General features: G+C 45.3%; 1 long non-coding RNA gene across 1 annotated transcript; it reads left to right on the top strand.

Annotated features, from left to right (window-relative positions):
• Window positions 1–11: 11 nt before the first annotated feature.
• LOC128786498 (uncharacterized) lies at window positions 12–4,548 on the top strand. The gene is made up of 2 exons (XR_008430307.1): window positions 12–154; window positions 1,435–4,548. It is a non-coding gene; the product is annotated as an uncharacterized LOC128786498 (long non-coding RNA).
• The last annotated feature ends 18,772 nt before the right edge of the window (window positions 4,549–23,320 follow it).

Consider the following 23,320-nt stretch of genomic DNA (forward strand, 5'->3'; position numbering starts at 1 on the left):
AAGTGTGGAGAAGAAGGAAGATTTTTCCCTGATGTTGCTTTAAGGAATGATTTGGGGTATTTAACAAGGAAAGGAGCCACGACTTCCCAAAAAAAATAAGGAATGATGGGATCTGACATCCCAAAGCACAAGGAAGCCAAACCTATTTTACCAGGTAAGTAAATCAATGGGAAATCATGATGACCCCTGAAAATCCAAGTTTCCTGTGTGACTCAGAATCGACAGGACATGAGCAGGGTGATTCAGGGTGGATATGGGAAAAGGTGGAAGGATCCCAGGGACAATTCCCAGCGCTGATCCCATGGGTTCAGCACAGACAAAGGCTGGAAAGGGAACAACAGGCAGAGGGAAAAAAGGAATTCACAGCACCTATTTGGGATCAATTCCTGCCTTATCCACATCCCAAACCTGTCAGGGAATGTTTTGGCATCACAGTTTTCCAAGATTTAGGATCCTTCATTAATCCATAAGCATTGACTATTGAGGGAATGCTGCATATCCCAAATCCTGGTGGGGATGGTTCCAATCCAGAAGCAGGGTACCAGAGCAGGGACGAGTTTGGGAAGAGAGATCAAAAATAGCCTGTCCCAAAAAAAATCCAGGAAAAATAAACCAAAGTGGATAAAAAAAGGCTCCTGCCCCATCCTTGATCTGTTCCCACATTTTCTAGGGAATATTTGCACTTCTAAAAGGCAGAACAATTCCCTTCTGCTGCTTTGTCTCAGGGCAGCCAAGGAAAAGGGGGACTTTTCCTAGTGGGAAGGGAGGAATGGATCCTCCCTCACTGAGGGAATCCAGTGAGCTGGATGGAAAAATTCCCATCTTATTCATTGGGATGCAGCATTTATATTTAAAGTTCCAGAGAGGAATAAAAAAATTCCTCTCTGAGGAAAGAAACACCCAGAATTCCCAGCTCCTCTGCCATTTTCCTGGAATTTTGAACCTAGAAGGAGATAATTCCATTATGGTTTCTCTGTTTTTTTGAAATGCGGGGGGTTCCAGATGACAAAATTCCCATCATCTGGGGTGGGGATGATCCCTACAGACCAACAGAATCCAGGATGGTCCAAACCTTCTTTAATCTTCTTGTCCCTAGGTTGTTTTCCCAAAGTTTGAGAAAAATCTTGGCTCTGTAGAGGCCACCCTGGAGCAACCTCCTTGTCATTCTACCTGGGAACCAAATTCCCAGTTCTTCCCTTGGCTCTGGAGCTGACAGAATCCCACCAATCCTGCCAGTCTCCCAAATCCAGGCCTGGTTCAGAATGCTGCACAGCAATGTCCCACCTCACCATCTCATACCTGGAGAAAGGAGGAATGTAGCCACTCTGGGCTGGCAGCATTGGAAGTGCTGACCTTTTCCCTCATGAAATCTGTGGAGTTGCTGGCACCACCTCAATTCTTGCTCCATAATGAAGGAATTTTCCTCTTTTTCAGGGAATTCTGATTGAGTCAGAATCCAGTGCAGGAGGATGGTGCCATCTAAAGGAACTAGAGCACATGGAGAGCAGCATCCATGGATTCATTCCTTCTGCTTCCCAAGGGAGTTTCAGATGGGTGTGGGACCGTCTCATACTTAGGGATAATGACGGCCCTCATTTACATGGAATTTGCTTATTCCTGTCAAAGCTGGCATCCAGAGATATTTCCCACCTGGCTCCTTTTTTCCACTGTGAAAAATCCAAAGGAATGTTGGATGTCTGGGATCCCCAGTCCAAGGAAAACAGGGCCATCACCCAAAGCCAAACTGTGTGATCCCACAGGATTTAGAATCACATTTGGAAATGCCATATCCAAAGTAGACAAGCTCTATCCTGCCCCAGGACCTTCACTTGAGCATTTGGAATAATCACTGGGAACCAGAATCGTGAACTCCAGCACTGAATTCCAAAAAATTCTCTCGGCATACGCAGCCAACAAACCCAAACCAATCCCAGCATTCTGATTCCACCTTTTTTTTTTTTTTTTTTGGACTGGTTGCATGCTATGAAAGAGACAGTCAGGATTTATGGAGTTGCCACAAAATTCTGTCAAGGTGGGACTTCCCACCAAATTCCAGGTGCAGGAATTCCTTTGGGCACTGAATGAATTTTCCCCAGCTTTTCCCTTTTCCAGCTTCTCTTCCCAGGTTGCTGAATTCCAAAGGAATCAGGCCACCTGGGATGAGGACATCACGTCCCTGTCATTAATCACCGCAGTTACCTTTCCACCCAGAGTGTTCCCTTTGTCAGAGCCTTGCCTGGAAATCCTGGAAAAACAAAGGGACACCATCCCGCAGGGCTGAGTCAACACTGCATTCACCTCCTTAATCCACAGCTGAGGCTTAGCTAAGGCCAGCTCTAAACCTCCTTAGAAAGCTCCAAAGCGGGAGCCAGCCTTTCCCGCTGCAGATAAATGGGATGATGACAGAATCCATTGAAAAAGTTTTTCTGGGAGTCCCAAAGCTCTGCATTCCCATCTCTGGTGGCATTGGAAAGACATGCTGGGACATGTTATCCCATGAAGGTTTTCCTGGGAGTCCCAAAACCACGGCAGCGCATTCCAATCTCCGGCGGCAGCGGGAAGACATGCCAGGACATGTCCCACTAAAGTTTGGCTGTGGAACAACAGGGATGAAAGACCTGGAATCCGTCATTGTCAACCATCCAAAGCACACAGGATTCGGATTGGGAAAACAGGTCCCAACAGGATAATCCTATTTTTGGCGGTTCCTGGAGGAGAGCGATGTGGAACCAAGAGCTAGAGGGTCTAGGATCATCAGGGATGCATCCATCCATCCATCCATCCATCCATCCATCCATCCATCCATCCATCCATCCAAGGAACTTGCGCCAGTCTCCTTGGCAATGAGATTCCCTGTTTACAGGATCTGGCACTTCTTAGGTTCCACTGGATCCTCCATTAAATAGCTTGGATAGGAAGGGAGTTTAAAGCTCATCTCATTCCAAACCCCCTTGCCATGGACGCCTTCCACTATTCCAGGTTGCTCCAAATCCCATCTAATCTGGCCTTGGACACTTCCAGGGATGGACCAGCCACAGCTTCTCTGGGAATTCCATTCCAAGACATCCCTATCCTTGCAGGGAAGAATTCCTTTCATAATTCCAGTCCTGAAGCTTCTAGCTCCAATCCAATCCTCCACCAGCCAGGTGCTCTATTCTCCTGAACGCCGGAGCCTCCACTGCAGCATTCCCAGCATTTTTGCCTGGAAGTGTCATTTGGGGATCCTCAGCATAGTCCCACCTACCCAAGCCTATTTGCAAAGTAAATTTACTTGGGATTTCCGATCCCTTGGAAAGTTTTTCCTCCTCTATTGATTTAAAATTATTGGAGTTGACATTAGGAACAGCTCAAACAATTAAAGGGAGAAGATAAATAACTGCATCCAGGTTCATTTTCCAAAATGCAAACACACGGCTCTCCTTACTCCATGATCCTGCAATGAAGTGCTGTGGAATTGGCCAATGCATTTCCAATGGATAAAACGGGTTTTTAGCCAAAAAATCCAGATTTTCTCTCATAAAATCCTGATTTTCACCAAAAAAAATCCTGATTTTTGCTTCTTGGGTCAGCAGCTCAGTTTTTTGAGGGATACCTTCCTGCTGGAATTCCAAGAGTTGGAATTCGATTGGAAAAGGACACAATCCATGCCATGCTTCCCATCACCGAATATCCTCCAGGGAATGTGCTCATTCTCCGGGATGCAATTATAAAAATTGGCTTTGGGATAATCCCATTAAGATTAAAAAAAGAGGGAATAACAGCAGGGTTATGCTGTCAAGTGGTACCAGAGGGCGTGGGAAGAGTGATTTTGGGAATATCCAAGGCATATCCTGAAGGAAGAACAGGGAAAATTAATTGTAAGTTGATCATGATGATGCTAATTAATTTCATGGAGAAACAGGAAAAGAGGATCATGGAAAAATAATAACTAATAATGCCCATCTTGGAAAAGGCTGGTGGGAAGACTGGGATTTTGGGAAGCAGGACATGGAGCCAGGATCCTCTGGAAGTGGGACAAAGCCAAGGAGAGCTGGTTGAGCGCCACACATCCCAGTGCTAAAAGTCAGGGGCACTTGAAATTAATTGGGGTGTAAGTTACAGATGAATCCCATCCTCAGGAACTGCGGGCCAGGCGCACAAAGGTCCTCAGGTTCTTAGGGATAATCCCATCAAACCTCATCCTGCAGCTCTTTGAAGGCCCCTCTGGCGCTCAGCGACCCAAGAGGAGAGCAGCATCTCCCAGCAGGTTGAACGTTCCAAAGGGAACTCCGGCCTTATTCCATTCCTCCATTGGCTCCCCAAGCCGGTTCCAAAACCAGAGGAACTCAGTGGAATCCGATGGATGCCACCACATTCCCCATAATTCACCACCCAGAATCCCAGTCCCCCGGTGGAAACCTTGCCCAGGGGACTGAGAAGCAGAGTGGGAAAACTGCAGGAAAATTATTGTTATTGCTGTTGTTGTTGTTACAGACAGAAAATATAATTAATAATATTTAATAATTATAATGTAAATATTATTGTTAATAAAAACTATTATTATCATCATCATAATCTCCTTATTATTATTGCTGCTTTAATGATATTAATATTTTATTGATATTCATATTATGAACATTTTTAATTCAATTTTTTTTCTTGCCTGCAACCTGGGCTGAAAAATCACAGGGAAACTTATTAATTAATTAATCAATTAATTTTATTTATTTATTTCTCCTCCTGCAACCTGATACATCATTGTTACTATTATAATAATCTTTTTTGCTATTAATCATTCTTATTACTAATTATAATTATCATTCCGATAATTATTATTACTGTTACAGTCTCTTTTTTCTGTTTGCAACTTGAACTGAAATATTGCAGGGAAACGTTTGAGAAAATAATAATAATAATAATAATAATAATAATAATAATAATAATAATAATAATAATAATTTGTTGTTATTGCGATCACAGTTATTACTGTTATTATTACTATTATGAAGGGAAAGGGAAAGGGAAAGGGAAAGGGAAAGGGAAAGAGAAAGGTGGAAAGCCCTTTGGAATTGTGCCTTTAGGCAAAGCTTAGTGTGCCTGGGAATCCCCCGGGCCGGGATGCACTTCCGTAGTCCGGGAATTGGAATTGTCACCCTGGGCTGTGGGCACGGAGCGTGGAAGTGCTGGGCCCGGCTGTGCCTTTCCCAGTCTCCAATCAAGAGAACCAAGAGGGGGGGGGCATCCCAGTAAAACCTCGACACAAGTGGGATTGAAGCTCCAAAATTCCCCGGACGCAGGCAGGATTCACCCCAGAGATCTCACCAGGAGTGGCTTACTCCGCCAGGAATGTTCCCACCCCCTCCAGACCAGAGTGGAGCGGGGTCCTCACCTTTCCCTGTCCTTTCAGTTTCCCGGGACAAGCCAGGAATCTCTCCGGCCAAGTGCTCTCCGTGTTTGCTGAGCCATTATCCCCTCCCGGCTCCCAAGGAGTTTCCAGGGAATCCAATCACAGCATTACAGAGGCTTTCAGCCTCTCCTCTGGGCAAACACAGCCATCCCAGCCCACTCTGGGATTTCTCCCTTTTGCTAGAGTTCAATATTTGTGGAGCCTCTTGGAAAAACTTTGGGAACACTGGGCACAGCTGGGCTTGCATGGGGAAAAGCCTTGGAAAAGGGTGGGTGGTGGGGAAGATATTCCCTCATACCAGCCAGTGGGATTGGTCATGGAAAAGGCAAATCTAATGGAAACCATTCTCCTTGAAGCTGACTTGGTGATCCTTACAGATCCCTTCCAGTTTGAAATATCCTATGAAATCCTGGAATGGTTTGGGTTGGAAAGACCTTAAAACCCCTCTCATTCCAATCCTCTTCCACAGACAGGGACACTTCCATTAATCCAGGTTGCTCCAAGCCCCACCCAACGATTATCCAATGGTTCTAAAATTCCTGGCACATCCTTGGAAAATGGAACCTTATCCATGATCAGACTTGGCTGGCTCCAAACCAGTCAAATTTCCTGGTGGATTCCATCAAGGAATAACCAGATGCTGAAAGATCCCTTTGGAAATCTCTTGGACACCTCCAAAACTCTGAGCCCAATGAGGGGTTGGAGTGGGAGAGAGTTTGGAAGGGAATCCTGGAATTCCAGACAGATTTCATGCAGTGCACATTATCCACCATCATGTTCCCTCTTGGCTCCATCCCCAATGAATCCCAAGAAAGAGGCACCTCTGGAGCCTGAGGGATATTGTGGCAAGATCCCCCATCCGAAATAAAACCAGGCTGTGTTAGAATTCCTGCCTTATTCCCAGATAATTTTGAATCAGGGCTATTCCAGCCAAATTGGAAGCCTGAACCTTTGTAATCATTCCCTCCTGGAATTCCAGAGCTTGGGAATGGGAGCCTTTTGTTCCTGCAGATAATTCCAGAGGATCTGGCTGGATTCTGGAGACAACCTGTCAGAAACCAGGCTGCACATTCCCATCAAATACATGGACTGAGGAGAGAGCATCAGCCCTGCTTAGAGGGCATCAGCCCTGCTTTGCAAAGGGAATTATGGCCCTAGGGATCATGATCCCGGTGTCATGAATTCCCTGGAATGGTGTCAGCGGAGTTGGATCCAGTGGCAGTGCTGTCTCCAGGGAAAAGTGGCTTGAAATGATCCAAATAAATAAATCCCACACCTAAACTTGGCTATTTCAACCATGAAAAACCTCTCTGGGATTGGGAACATTTTCCTGAGTCAGGGAATGATGGGAGTTACAACCCAGCTATTCAGGAAAACAGCAAGTCCTTGGAATTCTAATAGTGGCTGCAGGAGGTGTAAGGGAATTTTCTTGCTTGGCTTGGCCACAGCCAGGAACAAAATTCCAAAGGAGGGGATGGACAAAGGCAGCTGGAATTCCATCTCTAAAATCATGGAATGCTGCTGGATAGATGGGGATCACTGCTAATTCCTTAGAATTCAATATTCCATATTCCTCTCTCAACAGAAGTGATAAAAAAGAGGGATTGAGGGTCTTTCTTTACGGAAGGTCCTGGTCACTATTCCCAAACTTTTCCCTTTGCTCCTTCTTCCCTGTGCCCAAGCATTGACATTTAGGGATGATCCATAAATTTGGGAACCGCTGGAGAAGCAGAGGAATTCCCAGAGAGTGACAGGGTGGGAATTAGGGAATGCTGCTCCTCTTGTCCCTCTTTTATCTTCCCAGTGGTGAAAACTGGAGCAGATTTTAAGGTGTGGTTCAGCAAAATATTGGGATTTTTCCCATTCCCACTCATCAACTTCTAGGATTCCAGTGGATTTCCTTTTCTCTCCATGGATTTTGTTTGTTTAAATTTATAAGTTTTGCACTAAATTAATTCTTAATTTATAAATTATTAACTCTTAATGACCGAGTTATAAATAAATTAAGGGAAAACTCCATGGATTTTCCCTGTTGAATATTTTCCCGGTTGGAAAACTCTTGGAAAGAGAAGAAACCCCAGCCTGGCGTTAAATAAATCACATTTCTCTCCCATTTTAAATTGATTTAATATTCCTTTGATCCAGCGAGGTCTTTTCCTCAGCCTTGCTTAAATTCCAACCCTTTTCCAGCCCATGTCCTGAGTATCCAAAGGTTTGCCGGATGCTCCCTCCAGTGGGCAAAAGATCGCACAGGAGGAATGCTCCGATTTTCCAGAAGAGCTGGGAACATTTTGGGATTGACATCCAAAGGTGCTTTTCCATGTGAAAAATCCACTTTTTAAGGATCTCTCATCCATCTATTCCTATGGAAGTGTGGCTGACCCATCCCTGGAATGTCCAAGGCTACACTGAATGGGTTTGGAGCAATCTGGGTGCAGGGGTTGGAATAAGATTCCCTTTAAGATCCTTTCCAACCCAATCCATATTGGAATTCTGTGATCCCCTCCAAGTCTTAATTGGGAATTTCGCTTCCTAAAGAATCCACCTCAAACCAATTCCTCCTTGCAGAGCTGATATTCCACTAAACATCCTGTATTTGCCACCTTGAATGGCCACAACTCCCGTTGTTCCTCATAAATTTCAACACCGGCGGCTGCCAAGTGGGGATGTTTGGTTAATGAACAATGGGAAAGGCATTGTTTGGGATTTGGGAAGCGGAGCGGGAAGAATGGCCACGGTCAGCAGCATTCCAGGATTCCAGAGGAACACCGGGAGAGCACCGTGACCCATCCAAAGGCAGCTTTCCCAATAAAGTGTGAAATGTGCTTGGAATGTTCTCCAGATTTGGGATTTATAGAGCACTCCGGGCTTAGAATTGGCCATGCAAAGGGGTCACGGTGTCTGAGGAGGTTAGCTCTATCCCAAATCCGTGGATCCTGGAAATGGGGGACATTTCTTGAACACGCCGAGCCCGGGGTAGTGTGTGGGGAATGTCATGTGTTTTTATCTCCAGGAATTTATCCCATCTCCCTCTAACCCTCAGCATTCCACGCGGTCGTTATCCCATTTCCCCTAAAAGAGCCAATTTTCCCCAGCTTGGAGCACCTCAGGAAGGTTTTTTTTCCCGAGAATGCCGTGTCCATGTGCGGGATGTCTGCTCCAGATGGGTTTAATTTGGGACTACGGCCTCTGTCATTCCTGCTGGCATCGCCTGCCCGGGAACAATGGACCTCCCTCTGCTCCAACAAGCACCTCCACCACGAGCGCAATCCAAGCTTTTTCCCGATATCCCACCCGCCCTTCCTGAGAAAACGCCGTTTTCCCATTTAGCCTGCAAGCAATTATCTGTGATTAGCAGCAGATCAAAAGGGATTACTTCCAGGATTGTTTTCCAAGCCCTCAGGGAAGGCGGGATGCTGATACCGAGCGTGCTGGGATGCAGGGCGGGGGGGTGGGGGGGGAGAGGATGGGGGGGGTGGTCGCGCGCCGGGAACAATCCCGCTGGATCCAAGGATTTCCAGCAGGCTCTGTCCCAATTTTTTGTCCGCTTCCACGGTAATTTTGGGGCAGATCCACAATTTTCCTCCCTCTGGGAAGGGGCATCGTTCCTGCTCCAAGCATTCCAGTGGGAAAACACTGCCCTGACTGCCACAGTTTCTCCATTTTGTGAGGGGATGGAATTCCCTGGGAAAACCCTTTGGGAACATCCACCACTGATTCCTTAAGAAACGAGTGTTGCGCCTCGGGAGTCTCCTTAAGGAGCAGGAAAAGAATCTTTGGAGAGGGAAGCAGCCAGAGGTACTCTCAACATCCACATTTCTTCATCCCGGTGTCCCAAAACCATTCCTGAAACAACAACCCAGGAAGTTACAAAAAAAAAAAATTCTGGATGTGAGGAGATTCCAAGAGTGATTCCCGATGATCCCACACCCTGCTTCGCACTGATCCCACTCCCTTCTCCGGCAGGATTTAGTGGGATAAGGATAGTCGTTAAACAGGAACATCCCAGTGCCTGCGGAATTCCACGGATTTGAGCTCCAAAGGGTCTATGAAGGGTGGGAATTATCTGGATTGCAGGGGGATAAGGAGGCAGCTCCACTCCGACTATTCAGGCAGGCAAGGGAATGGAGATGGGAAGGAGCTGGAATACCAAGAGGGAGCTAGGAAAGGGGGTCAGACTGGAGAAAAGGAGACTCCAGAAGGACATTCGCATTTCCCACAACTCCCTGCCAGGAGGGAGCAGCCACTTGGGATCAGGATCTGCTTCCAAGGAATAAAGGATGGGATGAGAGGGAATGGCCTCAAACTGGGGCAGGATTGGACATCAGGAGGAATTTCCTTACGGAAAGGGAGGCCGGGCATTGGAATGGGATGGATCCTTGTCCCTGGAGGTGTCCAGGGAATGCCTGGATGTGGCACTCAGAGCTCTGGTGGGGATCGGGACTCGATCCTAGAATATTCTCTTAAATAATTCCGTGATTTCTTTCCCTTGTCCCCCCAGATATTTCCCCCTACCTCATTCCCTATCCCATCACAATTGACGATCCCTAATTTTCCCGTTCTTCTCCCAAACCAACCCTTCCTTGGCCAGGTATCCAAAGCTGACAGAATTTTAGTTTGGAAAAAGCAATTTACATAAATGCCGCCGCCGCTGATGGCTCCTGATTGCATCCAATTCCCACAGCAAATTCCCGCTAATCCAGTTTGTCTGGGCTGCGCTGCCTGAGGGAAATAATATCCATCCTTCCATCCTCTTTTCCCACTTGTTTGCCAGGACTTCTCCAATATATTTTAATCCCACCATTTATCTTTGTCAACGGAGAACAAGGAATCATTTGAGTGAGAGCAAACGGAGGAGCGGGAGTTTGGAATTATTAACCAGTGGAAAGCAGGTGTTCCTCAATCCCACCTTGATATCCTGGCAAAAACTTGGATCATTCTCCTGCTACATCATTGTGCCGGCAACAGGAGTGGAGAGAAATTCCAGGGGGTTGGATTTAATCATGCCAGGGACGAGGTGGGAATAATCCACGGTTTTATTTGCCGTGGAATACTATTTTGACTCCTTTTTTTTCCCCAGCATTTTTTGAGGGGAGAGGTGCGTGATGCATGGGATAATTTCTGGAGTGATGGATCCTGTCTGGATCCATGCAGTTTCCAGCTGGGATCCACACAGTTTCCAACCAGAATCCAGGGAATGAATACCCCCCCACTCTCCTTCCCTGTATTTCCACCGCTCCTCCTGATCCTGCTGGGAAGCAAAGCCCATTCCCGGTGTTTTGGGGACAAATTGGAATTGAAACCCCCCTGGAATGTCCCTGATCAACTTTCAGTCCTTTCCCTGTATTCCCACTGCTCCTCATCCCCGTATTTGGGAGCTTTGCCTGTTTTTTCCCCATTCCCGCTGTTTTCCCTGGCACCGCATTTCCCGATGCCTTTGGAGACGCATTCTTGCACTCTTTGGGAAGAGCCATCAGCAGCCACCTCTAATTGGGGCTCCTGAGCCGTTCCTGCTTTTTTTAAGGAGTTTTTTTTAAAACCTAGCTTAAATGGGGCTTTAAAAGGGGCGTCCTAATGAGCCTCATTACAGCAGATCCCGGGATTTAATTATCCCGGGAAGGGAAATTCCCGAGGCCGCAGCCACCCCATGTCACCCCTCGTGTCACCCGCGCCCCATAAAGCATTGGAATGAGGCGAATTCCACTCAGGAATTCGCTTTCCCTCAGTGCTGTCACCGGGAGCAGAGGGTGCCTGGAGTTATGGGGTGCTGGGGACACGCGTCCCTGTCCCCAGTAAATCCAGGCAAATCCCAGGATTTTAATAAAGGCTGCTTTATGGAGCGGCAGAATCCAGCGACGCCTTGGAATAAACGAGTGCCCCTGCCTTGGGATCAAGAGGAGTCTCCCGAAAAAGTCCCAGCGTTCCCCGTTCTGCTCCTTTCCATGTTATTCCCATCCAAAAATCATGGAAACGGTGCCTATCGTGCTCAGAGGCATGGAATTCCAGGCTCCTAAAAAAACAAAGGGAAGAGATTCCCAAAGGAAAAACTCTTTCCCAAATATTTATTCTCATTTTTGGGCTTTTCTTCCAGCTGTTTTCTCCCACATCCCGGGAGTTCAGGAAGGGTGGGAAGGAGATCCAGGGTTTCGTGGCTGAGGGGACAGGGATGGGTGGCACGAGGGGCATTCCAAGGTCTCCGGAAAGCTGGGAGATCCTCGTCTTCCCGAGCTCATCCCGAGCCCAGACTCTGTGGGAGACTGGGATTTAGGATGAGGAAGCGGGATAGAGGGAGGCCATGGATCGGGATCTGCTTCCTCGGCGGCTTTGAGTGATGTGTTTTTTAGGAATCCCAACATCTGGGAGCAAATTCATCCATAATTCCCTCTGGAAGTGCTCTCTCCTTAAAAGTCACTAGATGGCGGCCTAAGGCATCCTTTGCCTTTGGAAAAGCTGTGGAAGTTCGGAATGCCGCAGCTGCCTCCCCCGCCTCCCCAGCCTTTCCTGGTTTCTTGAAATCCCGACTTTCTGACAGACCGACGGCTCAGAGGTCAGGGCACCTCTGGATCTGCTTCATCACAGGATTTGTGCCCGGGAATAAAGGTGGACAGTGGCCACAAATCCCAGGAAAGATGAGTTTTCCAAGAGGAAAACAGTGGCTGAGGGTGGGAAATTAACTGGACCTGTTGGTGAGGTAAAAAATACTGGAATTCCTGGATTTGGGAGAGGTTGTGGAATTCTGTGGCCACTTTTTTGGGAATTCATTGTTTTGCCTTTATTCTTTGCCCATTTTTGTAGGTTCTTTCCCTGGGCTTTTTCGTGGAATTCTCTAAAAATATAATTTTTTTATTTAGCTGGGTTGTTTGTTTTTTTTTTTTTTCTAAGCGGATTTTTTTTCCAGAGGGAAGGGTGTTTCCCAGAAACATGGAATTCCTTAGAGGTTTGCATATCATAAAACAGCCAGGATTGGAAGGGAGGATATTTTTCTCCCAAATTTTCCCATTGTTTGCAGGGATTTTGTGGAGATTTGATTCCCTCCAGATGTTCCCAGTGTCTTTGTGGATGTCTGGTGGCATCTCTCCTGAAAGGGGATGTGAGAAGGACAGCTCCTTCTAGGCCTGGAAAATCCATTCCCTGAGGAGAATATTCCTTGTAGGACTCGAATAGCCATTCCCTGAGGAGAATATTCCCTCTAGGCCTGGAATATCCTTTCCGTGAGGAGAATATTCTTTCCCAGCCTGGAATAGCCTTTCCTACAAAATTTCAGGTGGTTCCAAAAACTACCTTTGGACACCCAGCTCACAAATCCCAGTATGATGAACTCCACACTCCCAAATCCATAGGGAAATACGCTCCCAATCCTATTCCTGGCACAACCCCATAAAGTTGAGTCCTATCCTTGACCAAAGAGAGGCTAGAAATGAAAAAAAAAAATCCCCCAAAAAAGTCCAGGATGTGCCAGAACTTTTCCTTTTTATTAAAATCCAGAGTGTGGCTGACGAGGGATCCACCTGGATTTGATTTCTTGTAATAAAAATTCCAATAATTCCCCCCAAAACAATTCCTGAGCACTGGTTCCAATCTCCCAACCCTCAAGATGGATTTTAAAGGCTCTTGTAAAAGAAGGAATATTCCAATAATTCCGGTGCACAATTCCAAGATCATCTTTGCCTTTATTTGACAGGATTTTATTTATATTTTTCCATTCTTTTTTTCCTTAGGATGCAGCAGGTCCAGAGAAAAAATTTCTTTGGGAGAATGGAAAAGAGAGAGGGATCCCTAGGCTTGGAATCATTGATGGAGAGGAATTCCAAGGTTTGGAATCACTGGGAAGATTGGCAGGGAGAGGGAAAAAACAAAGGAAAATCAAGAAAGAGTTGCAATTTTAAGGATTTTCCCTCAAAAGCCCTTAAAAATTGGGAGAAGAAAATATTTATTTGACAAAATATTTTATATGGGATTTGATGTATAATTGCTTTAAAACATGGGAAAAATCGAATAAGAACGGGAAAATTAATTAAAAATAATTAATTAGGGATTTAATATTGAAATTCCTTCAAAACATAGAGAAATTGAATAAAATAAGGAAATATTAATTAAAAATAAATAAATAATAAGGAATTCGATTTTCAGGGCTATTGATGATTCTAAATTGGAATAAATTAAAATTAAATTAACTTTGAATTCAATTTGAAATAATTTTAAATTAAATTGAAATTAAATGCAAATTTAAAAGAAATAATTTTAAATTGAATTGACATTAAGTGGAAATTAAATTTGAAATTAATTTTCAATAAATTCTATTAAATCTAGATTAGAATAAAAATAAAATTAAATTATATTTTAAATTTATTTTTTCATTTAATCCCATCTTATTGAATTTGAATATTAATTAGGCATATTTTATTAGAATATTGGATGTTTGTTATTTTATAATATAGATAAAATAAAGGATAAATTCTATCATGGTTAATTTATTTAATTAATTTAATGTATTGAATTAAATTGATTAAATTAATTTTTTCAACTAGTCAGAGGAATAAGCCCCAATTTGCTTTAGATCAAGAGCCATATTAATAATTTATTCCTGATTTTTAAATTAATTGCTATTTTTCCTACATTATTAAAATTTGCATCTAGGTAGGAACTAAAATTCCCTTTCTGGGACTGTTGGGACCAATCCCAGCAGGAATTCCAGAGCTCTCTATCGTTAGTATTTCCTTTTAACATTTCATTAATTCATTAATTTTTTATAATTTCATATTTTAAAGCTTGTTTTTAATAATTTTGTGATCTGGGAATTGCTCCTTTCCATGAAATCTCCTTCTCCCTAAGGAATGAGGAAAGCTGGAATTTCCTCCAAAACTGGGAATTTCCTGGCAACAGTATAAACCATTTATAAACCTCCTGGATTTGGCGAAATTGGTATTGATTTTATCCTAGCCTTTCAGGAAAGGGAAATCCGATGGGAAAAGAAATGGAAAGAAGGGTTTTTGTGGGATTTGCATGAAATAAAAGCTGGAAAATCCAAGTTAAGGACTTTCAGAGCTTTCCATTCCTGTAATTCCCCAACCACCAGCTGGGAATCCCTTGGGATTTGTGTTATCCCAGGACGACCCCAAATGTCACTGGGTGACAAAATCCCAATGTAACCGGGTGCTTCCAGGTTATTCCCAGCTGAAACTCAGTCTTTCCAGAAATTCTTAATCCAGAAGAGATTCTCACCTTTTTCTTCTCTTTTTCCGTTTCCCACCTTTTTCCTCCTCTGTTTTCCCATATTCCTGTGTCTGTTCCATGCCGAGGAAGCAGAGGGCCAGAAAATCCCCCTGGACTGGGATTTTCCCTACGACAGCCTCACACCCAGCTTCAAATCCCCGGGAATGGCGGGGGAAATTGGGAAGAGGCAAAAGTCACTCCAAAACTGTTTTCCCAGGAGAATTCCGGGAGAATTGCCAAGAGAATTCCCATTCCCAGCTGTCATATTCCACTGCAGGAAATGGCCAGGACCTTTTAGAAAGGATGGTCAGGAGCGGAATTGAGCCAAACGAGGTAAAAGTTGCATCTGAAAGCCATTTGCTGGTAACGGAAAGGAAAAGAAAAAGGAGTTTCCCGGAAGAAAGAGGGCTGGAAAAGACAGAAAAGAAGGAAGAAGAGGTTATTATCAGGGGGTCAATCCTGATCATTTTCCAAATCTGGATTCAGTTTCTATCAATGGCCTCAGCATGGTGCTGGCCTGATGACATTTTTTAAATTTTAAATTGGTGGCAGCAGTGGGATGCTCGTGAACAAAAACACAGCATGTTTTTTAACCACTTAGTGTGCATCTTGGGGAGACATTTCTTTGGGGTATTAAAGAAAAAATAAAGGTGTGACTCTCTCTGAAACTGGGTGTGTCCCCTCAGAAAGCGTTTTCAAAATTGTTGTGATTAATAATAACTCACAAAAACCAATACATAAATGTGAAAGCCAATAACTATCTTGCCATTTATAAGAACAGGCGCAGCATTTGAAGTGTGACAGATCCAGCCTTGGCTCTGCGGGCAAAAGCCAGCTCTGAGCCCGCGGTGGGAAAAGCAGCTGTGTGTGCTGTCTCAGGCGCGGCCCCAGCTTCTGCTGCACAGGAGGGAAATGCTGGGCACTGCCAGGACACGTCAGCGATCACGCCCTGCAGATCTGCGTCCAGGGTGTTATAAATAACTACATAGTTGTTGGCTTTCGCATTTATGTATTGGCTCTTGCAAATTGTTATCAGTCACACCAATTTTGATATAGTACTGTTTGTAACCACTTCTAACTGCTTTAATATAGTGCAATCTGTCAGCTTTTGTAGCCAATGCACTGTGTAACTTATCTATAGAGTAGTGTGAGGAATACATATTATAGCTTAGGCTTAATATTCACAAAATATTAAAATAAAAACTATGTGTTGTAATGCATTGTAATGTTAAATATTTTTATTTGCGTAACTAATGGTAGAAATAACTCAGACAATTGTGTGAAATAGCTATGATGATTTAATGTACTTGTGGAGTATCTTAGCTGAATGATAATAGTGAAAAGAACCAGGAAAATAAACACCAAGAAAAAAAAATGCAAGTAGGGATTTACTACTGACTCTCCAGGTTATCAGGAAGTATCAAACAACAGAACAGAGCCTCAAGGAGAAATAAAATCTATGAATTTCATTTGCAGGATGGCGTGAAAATAAGTCAAAGGTTGAGCCAAGCAAAAGAATTCACGGAACATGTAGACTCACAATATTTGAATATGTAGAATTCTCATGAATATGCATGTAACCAACGTAATGAAAAGGTATATAAGAAAATTGTTTTAAGATAACTAGTGTGCCCCTGGCAGTTTGCCATGCACCCAGCACTATACTGTCGCTTTCATTCCTTATTAAACTTTGAAAAATTTTCAAGAGGGAGCCTTATTTCTCACACGGACCTCAAGGGAAAGGCTGATGCCGAAAAGGTGGCTTGAGGGAGCGCCTGGGGGACATGCACTCGAGCGAGCCGCGCTGTGCAATGACGTCCCTTCCGGCTCCAGCGCTCCCTCGGAGCCCAGAGGAAGAGCGAGAACCCGCAGCAGCAGCAGCAGGAGCAGCAGCATCATCAGCAGCAGCAGAATCATCATCAGCAGCAGCAGCAGCAGCAGCGGCAGCGGCGGCGGCGGCAGAGGCAGAGGCAGCGGCACTGGATGGTGATGCCGTCAGCAAGCACCGCTGCCGGGATCTGCCAAGTCCCTGGAAACCCCAAGGCTCGGAAGCAAAAGTCCCCAAAAAAGGAAGATCCATCTCTGAAAGCACGCAGGAAAAGCTCAAAGTCTCTAAAAAGCACAAGGTGCAAGATCCAAAAGGCCCCCAAAAGACAACTCTCCCAAAGGCCCCATGCCAAAAAGCCCCCCAAAAAGCAAAGAGCAGAGTCCCCAAAGCCAAAAGGCACACCCATGCTGTGGTGTGGCTCCTTTTCCTGCCCTCCGGCTCCTCCCAAGCGCCACCATTGCTTCAGCCCAAATTTTCTCTGCCGGCCATCGGTGGGGACCTTTCCGTGTCCGACTGGAGAAGCTCTGCTCCCACTTCCTGCTCCCACCTCAGCTTCCAGGAAATTCCATCCATTCCTGTGGATGAGCAAGTCCCAGCTCTGGAGATGACAATGCTCCTTCTGGGAAGGAAAACATTCCCAGCGAATTCCCACCTTTGGAGGGGAATTCAGTTTTTTTTCCAGGATGGGGCTGCCCCATGCTGGCTGGGACACTTGGATTTAGTATTTTAATTCCATTATGTCTGGATATTGAGGAAATCTGGATAGGCTGGATGGATGCTGCTCCCGCGGGAGCAAAGCCACATTCCAGAGGGTGCCACAGCCTCTAAAACCTGTTGTTCTCTAAAACAATTCCTGATGCAGAATTGCCAACCTTGGGAAGCTGAGCTTTGCTCCAAGGGCTGGGCTGAAACTTGGGATTCATTGGTTCAAATCCTCCAGATTTTATTGGTCGGAATAAGAACCAAAAATATTTCTGGTTTTCCACTGGCATGAGGAAATCTGGGAGGCTGCAAGCACCTATTCCAGGCATCTTGATCCTGTTTGTCAGGGAAAAGCAGAAGCAGAGTTTTACTCTGGGAAAATTCGCTGCTGAAGTCTGGAAACATCTGGCTGGATCCCTTTGGATATCCCAGTCATGCACCTGGAAAATCTCCTTTGGATAAAGGAGCGATCAGGGTGGGATTGGCAGGGCTGGGGTTTTTCCAAACTCATTCCCAGGTGTCCCAGGGGGGTTGGAATGGGATGATCTCTTCCTAGGGAAATCCTGCTGGATAAGTCCTAAAGGAAAAATGGGAAGGTAGGATAATGAAGACCTCTCCAGGCATCTGGCTCCCATTTGGAATCAGCGTTGGGAATCTCAGGTCAGGCAGGATGTGCTGGAGTGTCCGTGCATCCATCTGTTTTCACATGGCCAGGAGTGCTGGAAGGCTCCAACCCCAGAGGGTCATAAATCCCGGCTCCGCTTTTCCCTGAAATTCAGCCCTGTCCAAATCTTACACAAAGGCCTGGCTCATTCCCTGGATTTATGGCCTCCTGGGAAGTGTTGGGTGATTAAGGCTTGGCCACCAACATGGAGCAAACAGTAGGAACTCCAACAGCTCCAACTGGGAATGTGGGCCAGGATTTATCAAACAAATCCTGGAGAAATCCATCTCTGTTTGGAAAAGCAGGAGATATATGGTATGTTTGGGAGACAGATCTGGCTTGGGAATGTTTGGGAGGGTTGGAATTCCGAGTCAGATCCGAGCTGGGTGCAGCCAAGGCAAATATACAACTCCAGGCAAGGAGCTTTTCCAAGGGTAACAACAACATTCCTGGGCAAGTGAGGTCATCCCGAATTTTCTAGGCTGGGATTAAAAAAGACAAGGGGGAAAAGTACTGGAAAAATACAGGAGGGGGAAAAAATTGGATGAAGTATGTTGGAAGTGGCTGACAAAAAAAAAAAAAACCCCAGGAGATAGGAAGGGAGAAGAAGGTGCTGGTGCTTCATGTCCAGGGTATAAAATTGGATGTTTGGGAATTTTTTTGGCTCAATCCCATTTTTTTCCTGACTTAATTAATCTGTCCCACTCACCAGCATCCCAGTTCTTCCCAAAAATCCTGTTAGAGATGGAAAAACAAAGGGAGAGAAGGGACAGAGTGGTGGGTAAGCCCTTTTGGATGGATCCAGGTGGGATCCACCTTTCCTGTGGGATGGGCAGGGAAGGGACATTCCAGGGTGGTGGGAGATGGCTGTGCCAGGTAGGAGGGGATTGCTGGTATTGAACAGTGCTGGAAAGGAGAATTCTGATGGATCCCAGCATGGAGGGAGGGAATGATGGGGAGAGTGATCCCAGGAAAGTGTCTGGACATGGCTGAGGTGCACTGGGAACATCCTGGATCTATCCTTAGGGACTTCCTTATCCCGTGGCTCTGCATGCCAGGAATGCGGAGGAATCATGGAATGCTTGGAATTCCATTATTCTTAAGATCCCTTTGGTTTTCCCCAGTTCATTAAAATCCTAGGTTTTCTCTTAGATTTCAGTGATTCTCTGGAATAATCCCAGGTTGGGAAGGCACTGAAGTGCTGTGGGTCTGGAATTCTCTTTTCCCAGTGAACAAAACCCCCACAGCTCCCATAAAATTCCCAGCGGCTGCATTTACATGGTGTGAAGCCATAAAGCAGCTCCTGAATTTTCCACACCTTCCTCCTGCTCCAGAGGCTGATGGAGCACCGAGAATTGTTCCTCCCAGTCCTCATGTTTATCACCCTGTGTTCCAACAGGAGCTGATTCCCAGCACAGGAATCCTAAGGATCATCCTGTGAGGATGGGCAGGGATACCTCCCAGTATCCCAGGCTGCTCCAAGCCCCATCCAGGATGGGAATTCCAAGGATGGGAAAAGGCTTGGATGGCAAAACCCTTTCTGCCATTGTTTCTCTCCCATCAGGAGAGGGAAATGTGGAATTATTTTTCCCTTGGGATGAGATGAAGCTTTCCAACAGGAGCAGTGAAATCCCTGTATAGTGTAGGCTTCCCAGGAGGGAATATTTGCCTCAGGAATGCGCCTGGGAGGAGGGAAAACAGAGAGTGGGAAGAGAGACAAATGAAATTAGCTCAAATTCTTGGCAGGAGTGGGAAGAGGGAAGCACCAATGGAGATCCAGGCTCCTGCTGGAATTCTATCCACAAATTGATCAGCAAAAGAAGGATCAGCAGCATCCAGATGAAAAATACAGCTCTACCTGGCTTGGAGTTCCTGCCTCAGAGCTTCCAGATTCCACGGACCTCTCTGGATTAGGAGCTCCCAATGCCATTTATTTCCAGCCAGCCCTGGATCCAAAGGTGAGGTTCCCATGCCTGGCAGTAATTTGAGGATTTTGGAAATCCTTGGAAGTGTGTGGGAGCCACATGGAAACAAATCATTCCCAGCCCCTGGAGATGCCAGCTGTGCTGACATCTTCAGGATTCTCCTGGGAATTCCCAGCTTGGGTGGCACCAAACCCATCCTGCTCTAAATTTAGGGAATTTTGAGTATTCCACTTATATTTTGCCCTTATTTTTTTCCAGTTCAAGCTGGAATGGCATAGGATAAAATTTTGGTAACCACATTTCCATTTTTCCATGGAGGAATTTGGTAGGAATCCAAAAATTCCAAACCCCAGAATTCCTCTTGAAACAGATGTGGATTTGTTTGTGACCTTTCCATGAATCCTTTGAGGATTTGGTGAATGTAATAAACAGGGAATTCTTGGAATGGTGAATCCTTTTTCCAAGAAATCTCAGGGCAACTTTGCTTCCATGTTTAACATGATTTTGGGGATTTTTTCCAGGGAATGATGGAATCTTAGGGTTGTGCTACTGCAGCACAGTGGAAATGGTTTCCCAAGCCTGGATCCCATTTGATTCTCAGCTCCTCAGCTGGAAGAGAGGAAAAGCTTGGAATGGTTCCCCTTGGAGCGTTTTCCATACACCCAGGAGCAGATCCATAAGGTCTCTCTGTTTCCATGTGACAGGAAAACACCTCAGGCTGTGCCAGGGAAAGGTCAGGTTGAATTCAGGAGAAATTTTTTCATGGAAATGGTGGTAAAGTATTGGAATGGGATGGATCCCCATCCCTGGAGATGCCCAAAGAATGTCTGGATCTGGGAATTGGGCACAGGTTGGTCTCTGATCCCAGAGGGTATTGCCACCTAAACAATTCCCTAATTCTAGTTTTGTGCCTCCCTTTCTAAGGAATTCCGTGTGTGCCTGTGCCCTCTGCTCGCTCAGTCAATTAATTCCCAACTGCAGTGGGACAGAACCAATGCTTCTGGAGCTCATTCCAAGCTCTGTTTCTAAAAATTGCTTAGTTTTTTGCCTTCTCAATGTCCAACCACAGCCAAAAAAACTCAGGAGCCTCCAACCCTGAGAAGCTGGAAAAGTCCAAACGAGCTCCAGGTTTTCCAGGCAGTTCATTCCTCATTTTTTGTGGCTTGGATTGTTTATGTTCCCTCTGCTTCCATGAAAACGACATCTTCATTAAAACTGAAATATGGATTTTGGGATTGATGGGAAGCGCTGATTTCCCTTGGCCACTGGCAGGAATAGGAGTTCCAGGGAACAGCCCTGCACTCATTCCTGGCTGATGGATAGCCTTGGAATGTTATTTATTTTGCTCCGGGTTTTTCAGCTGGTTGGATTAAAAAAACCCCAAAAAAACCAAAAAAAAAAACCACAAAAAAAAAACCACAAACAAACAAAAAACAAAAACAAACAAAAAAAACCAAAACCAACAAAACAAAACAAAAAACCAAACAAAAAAAAAAACCAAAAAAAAACACAAACAAACAAAAAAAAAACAACAACAACAAAAAAGCAAAAAAAAAACAAAAAAAAAAACAAAAAAAACCAACCAGTAAAAGCCCAGACAAGCTTTGGGATCACAGTGAAATAAAATCCTGGGCATTGTTTCCTGAAGCTGAGGGATAGGGAAAAACATTGGAATGGGTTTGGAGTCCTCATGCCTGGGGGTGTTCAAGGATTTAGGGGACAAATTCTGGGAATAACCAAGTGGTTTCTGCTTGATCATCCAAAGGAGCCCCAAAATCCTGAATCTGGATGTTGGTCCCAGTTCCACCCCCAGCCATATGATAATGCCAGTATTGGGATTCTGGCTGTCCTGGAAATCCCCATTCCATCCCCTTAGAGTGCCAGAATTTAAGGATCAGGATCCCAGAATTTGGGATATATAAGGAAAGAAATTCCCCAGCTCCCAAATGCCTCCTCTTCGTGGCCACTCTGGATTTGCCATTCTGGATTTGTCATTCTGGATTCGCCATTCCCTGTGCCTCTGGACCCCTCCCTCCTCTTCTAAATGGAGACCAGAGGAAATTGTGGAAAATCATGAAAATGCAGAACACATCCCAAAATCCCCATCTAGGCAATCTGTGGCAGCTTTTCCTTCCCCTCACCCAATGTTCCCAAAATCTTGGGTAATGATTTCCAATTTGGATGCCCCTGAAGTGCAATGGGGACTTTACTGCTGCTGTTGGAATTGAAAGAAAATGGGGTGGGTAAAGGAAGAATGCTGCGGTTAATGCCAAACAATTTCTGGTTTTATTCCACATTTCCCTGAGCCTAAGTTTTCCCTTGTTTGGGGAGGAAAAGGAATTCCTTCCCCTCCTGCTCGGCTATGACAGGTTTATCCCAAACTCCTCCAGATTTCTAGGATTCTGGATTCTGGAAAAAGGGGGAATGGGGTTTATTTTGGGCTGGAATGACAACTCCAAACTGGGATTTGATGTGATTTTCCCCCTTTTCCAGACATCAACCACATCCCTAAATACCCCCCTTGGGATCCACCTTTATTCCAAAGCTGTTTGATTCCCTTCTGGAATTGCTGGATTTCACTTAAAAACATTAAAAGCTGGCTTTTCCTGTTTTCAGGTGTTATTCCCATATTTATGCAGGTGTAAATAACCCAAAAAACTGGTCTCACAGCCATTTTGTGTTTCCTAACTGGGAATGATCAGGGCTACCAGACAGGGAATGGGTGTTGCATCCATCAGCTGGGGACAGGAATATACATCGGAAAACGAAACTCCCTTTTCCCAAGTTTTAGCATCCAGGTGCATTTAATCCAGAGAGTTAAAATCATCAGAGGAGAATCCAGGTTATCCCATTTCCCTGTTTCCTTGGTGTGGATTTAGTTCTGTGGGATTTTTGGGATTTGAGATTCAGCCACGCTAAAGGAAATGGGATGAGGGATGCGTTCATCACAGATTTGTTTGGGAAGGGCTTCTCCCTGCCTTGCAGCAAAATCTGGGATTGCACTGCCCCTTGGTCCAGAGATCTAAGGGGAGTTATTCCCAGGGTTTTTCCTTTGCCTGGCAGCAACGCCTGGAAGATCCGTCATGGCACATTGGACTTTGTTTTTCATTCCTGGCACCTCGGCTGGAAAAATAAGGAGAAGGAGGTGGACTCCAAATCCAAACAACCCAGCAGCTGGAATTTTGTCTGGAGAAGGACAGGGAAAACTGATTTATATCAACTCCAGGAGCAGCTCCAAGCTCCTGGCATGAGAATGGGAGCTTGGGGTTTTTCCTGCCTTTGGAATTCTCAGGTGCCACTCTGAAGGGTGGCTGTGCCTGGCTTTTCTGTGATTTATGGATCCTCCTGAATCTCCCGGAGCTGGAATGGGTCCGGCAGGGTGTAAATCAATCCCAGTCTGCCAGGTCCCAGCATTCACAGGGTTGTGTACCTGCCGAGCTCTTGGCTTTTCTCCTTTTCCCAATTTTCACAAAAACCTGTGGGAAGACAAAATGTTCAGCTGCTCCAGAAATGCTCTCGATGGACAAAGCTCTCCCTAACTCCGTAAAGGATGGAAAAAGCTGAATTTGGGATGAGAAGTTGGGAGGGAGGAGGGTGGATGC

The sequence above is a fragment of the Vidua chalybeata genome, chromosome 3 (assembly GCF_026979565.1).
Source record: "Vidua chalybeata isolate OUT-0048 chromosome 3, bVidCha1 merged haplotype, whole genome shotgun sequence".
Lineage (NCBI taxonomy): Eukaryota > Metazoa > Chordata > Aves > Passeriformes > Viduidae > Vidua > Vidua chalybeata.